We start from the raw sequence: 3,895 nt of genomic DNA on the forward strand, positions 1-3,895 counted from the left end.
GGGCTCAAAGGATCCCCTTGCCTCAGCCTTTTGAGTGCTGGGACTACAGGCTCTGTCCACTGCATTTGGCTAGTTTGGAATTTTTAGTAGAGTTGGTGTCTGCCTCTTGCTTGAGGCTGGTCTTGAACTAATGAGCTCAAGCAGTCTATTTGCCTTGACCTCCCCGAGTGTTAGAATTAGAGGTATGATCCCCTACATCCAGCAGCTACATTTCTTTTCTTTTCTTTTTTTTTTGGTGGTATTTTAATTTAATTTTCTACTGGACAAATTTACATATCTCCCTCACTCTTTCCTTTAAGTTAGTGTGACAATTCTCCAAAATAAACTACTTAAAGAGAAGCTTTGGTCAAGAATGGAATGAAATAGCAAAAAAAAAAAAAAAAAAATCACTGCTTGTTTAAAAAAACCAATACTTTCACCATTTTTATACTCAAACAAAACCACACAATATTTGTATGATATGTGTTTTCAGTGTTTCCTTGTGGCTGGCTTTCCTCTCCATCCAATGGCAGAGCTGCGGTCAGCGACTGTTTGTCATTCTGGATGGCAGCGGCTCACTCAGCTTCACATTATCCGGATGCCCTGGATAGAAGATTCTAAGGTCTTGAAATCCCAAATTGTCATGGCTCCGTCAATGCCAGTAGTGCAAAATTTGCGACAGTCTTGCTTGTTCACCTCATAAGTAGACACTTGAGTGATGCTATTCGGGTGCAGCTTCTCCAGGGCTGTATTACAGTCCTCGGTCATGGCCCTCTTGTCCATGTTGCGGAAACGTTTCATGGCAGACATGTTGCGCTGGATGCTCTGTTTTGGAATGTCTAACTTGGACACAAGGGTCAAGCAGCCGCGATCATCGTAGTTAAAGAGCATTGGCCAGCAGCCATGACCCTATTCTCTGAGACAAATGACACACTCAGGAGTGATAGGAACTCTGTTTTCATAGTTGAGACCCGTACACTTTTTGAAGCATCAGCAACAGACACGGTGCTGTCATGACAGGCCAGGCGGCTCCCACTGGCGGAGAAGCTGACCCCATGGACCCAGCCACCTGTGCAACTGCCCCCTAACTCTGACATCAGCTGATCAAAAGGCAACTGGCTGCCCCAGGGTATACCTCACTGGCTTTTCATCCACTTCTTTAATATAGGCAGAAAACACTCTGCATTTGAAGTCACATTGTTATAACTCATTTGCCACCTGGAAGAAAAACTTGGACCCCACTTCAGGTATGAATCAGATGGTGATGTATTACACCTGCACAGGTGGGCTGCTGCCCCAAAGGGCAAATGGCCCTGAAGAGAAAAGCAGGCTGTCTTTTATACCCTTTTTGTGCTACCTGGCGAGTTAAGTAAAAATAGAAGCAGAAAGTGGTCTGTTAGCTCAGGGATGGGGTTATAGTCAGGGGGGCTATAGCGTGGCTGTTGGCATGAAGATAGCTTGGGAGATAAAGTAGCCTGGGAACTTTGTGTAGATAATTTTTTTCATCATTGTTTACCCATTGCTAGGGAGTTGGGGTAAGTTTTCCCATTGTTACCTGTTGCTAGGAGTTCTTGGGAACTCACGGAACTTCCTTGTTCTGTTCTGAAACTTGTTTGAGGAATTAACCCACGGAGCGGGGGGTTGAGACATGCGGGGACTCAGGCTAAGACAGTCAGTGGCCTTTAGGGGTCTTTTTGCTGGGTCAGTTATGACAACATGATCTACTGTCAGGAAACATTGTTGGGATGCCAATCCAAGCTGAGGATTGACTGTGGAGCGAATCGTCTTTTTAATGTGTGTGCTTACTCACCAGCCATTTTCAGACTCGAAGTAACAAACAGAAATGAGTCATGGTCCACTTCTCAAAGCAAATTTGTTCTCTTAGGGGGACCAATTCACAAAAGTGGCTGTGTGATTAGTTCTCAGAATCACCAGAGTTGGCTTCCAGACACCATCTTTCTGACTCCAGACATAGGGATTGAGTCTGCCCCACAAGGGACGATGCGGTCGCTTTTGGGAGCCCAGTCAATACCTGTGATATGTCTGTTGTGCTCCTTGAGTTCATGAGCTTTTATCCACTGGCTCTCATTTTTCTTAAAGATATGCACTTCGTGATTATTGGGGCTAAGGGCAATTTGGGTACGATCCTTGTTCCAGGCATGACAGGTGATTGGTTCTAGTAAAAACTGATGCAGTGAGATTATTCTTAGAGTTTTCAAACAATGGATAGCTGGGGTGGGGGAAGGGCGGATGGAATCAGAATGGAGAATTCACAGACTCTGGTCAGTAGATGGGAACAGGCTCAGTGGGAGGGGGTGAAGGACCGAGGCTCAGAAGGCTACATTTCATATTTATTTTATTCTAGAGACAAAGTCTCACTTTGTCACCCCCTGGTAGAGTGTTGTGGCATCACAGCTCACAGTAAGCTCAAACTCTTGGGCTTAAGAGATTCTCCTGCCTCAGCTGGGACTATAGGCACCTGCCACAATACATGGCTTTTCTTTTTGTTTTTTTAGAGACAAGGTCTAACTCCGGCACAGGCTGGTCTCAAACTCCTGAGCTCAGGACAATCCACCAGCCTTTGCTAGGTTCTAGGATTACAGGAATGAGCCACTGTCACTGGCCTACATTTCTTAAATATATTATGTCATTCAGGAGTTTATAGTATTCCTGAGGATACATTAGTGTCTCTGTTGCTACAAAATAACTCTTATAATTATCTCTGGCTTAGGATATGCTTATTCATACACACACAGACACAGACACCTACACATGTAGCAGAACCTCTGAAAGTTGACCACTTCAGGGACTGTAACAAACTTGTCAACATACAGAGGTGATTAGCATAAGGAACCAGGCCGGCTGTACCTTGTACACATCTGGTGCATGTCTACTCTATGCAAATCAGGTCAGCTTTGGGAGATGGTCAATGTTGGGAGATGGCCCACTATGGACATTCCAGTGTGTGTTTGCATGTGCATTTTTGTATCTATCTATCTATCCACATATGTATATGCTGTTTGTGCATGTGTGTGTGTGTGTGTGTGTATGCATACACATGCACAAATAGTTATACAAACACATATACATACACAGAGTGCCAAGATCTGCAGGCCTTTCTCCATGGTCATGAGTGTGCATCTTCCTCCAGGTCTCTGGATGGGTAGCACCACTCCCAGATTATGATTGGGAGAAGTTGGGGAGGCCCACAGTCACTTGAGAATTCTCAGTGCGAATTCTCCAATCAGTAACCAAGATCAGGGGTCCTCTAGTTGCCGGGTAAATGAGGGTCTGCCTTCTCTAAGTGACCCTCCTTTAGAGCATTAGGAAAATTTCACAACTTCCTTTGTGGATTCTAAAGCTCTCATATAATCACTTTTTTGTGAGATGGCTTCTGATTTTATAGCCTAGGCTGGTGTCAAAGTGATCCTCTCACCTCAGCCTCTAAGTAGGTGGGATGACAGGTGTGAGTCACTGTCCTGGGTTGACATGGAAGCATTTTTTCCCATAGATGGCTCCCAGATTTTTGTTACCATGGGAGGAATACATGAACGTGGGACTTTTGTTCTACCATCTTGCTGATTTTACTGTTTCTATATATGTTTGTACATTCTATTTCATTCTGTATTCAATTTTCTATAATTTTAGATTTAAATATTCAAAACTATGTGTTAGAATTTCAACTTATGTAACAAGTAATTTAGATAATGAGTAGGCATTCCATATTTATGAAAAGGCTCACTTGAAAGTTCTAGTTTACTCTGGGCAAAAAGAAATCAGCAGGATTGTCATCACTTTCCTCAACCTATATTGAAATGATATTTTAATTTTTCCCAAATGCTTATTTTAAATAGTCTGATTTATCATATTTTACAAGGTTAATGTTTTTATTTTATTTATAAACTTTTTGATTGCT

The 3,895-nt window shown here is 43.0% G+C and overlaps 1 pseudogene across 1 annotated transcript; it reads right to left on the minus strand.

The window, feature by feature from the left end:
* Window positions 1-242: 242 nt before the first annotated feature.
* Window positions 243-2,454, minus strand: LOC128573110 (actin-related protein 2/3 complex subunit 1A-like; annotated as a pseudogene). Its single transcript, XR_008376313.1, has 2 exons — window positions 1,716-2,454; window positions 243-1,197 (listed from the first exon to the last, which is right to left on the minus strand). The product of XR_008376313.1 is annotated as an actin-related protein 2/3 complex subunit 1A-like (transcript).
* Window positions 2,455-3,895: the final 1,441 nt, after the last annotated feature.

The sequence above is a fragment of the Nycticebus coucang genome, chromosome 20, assembly GCF_027406575.1.
Source record: "Nycticebus coucang isolate mNycCou1 chromosome 20, mNycCou1.pri, whole genome shotgun sequence".
NCBI classification, from domain to species: Eukaryota; Metazoa; Chordata; class Mammalia; order Primates; family Lorisidae; genus Nycticebus; species Nycticebus coucang.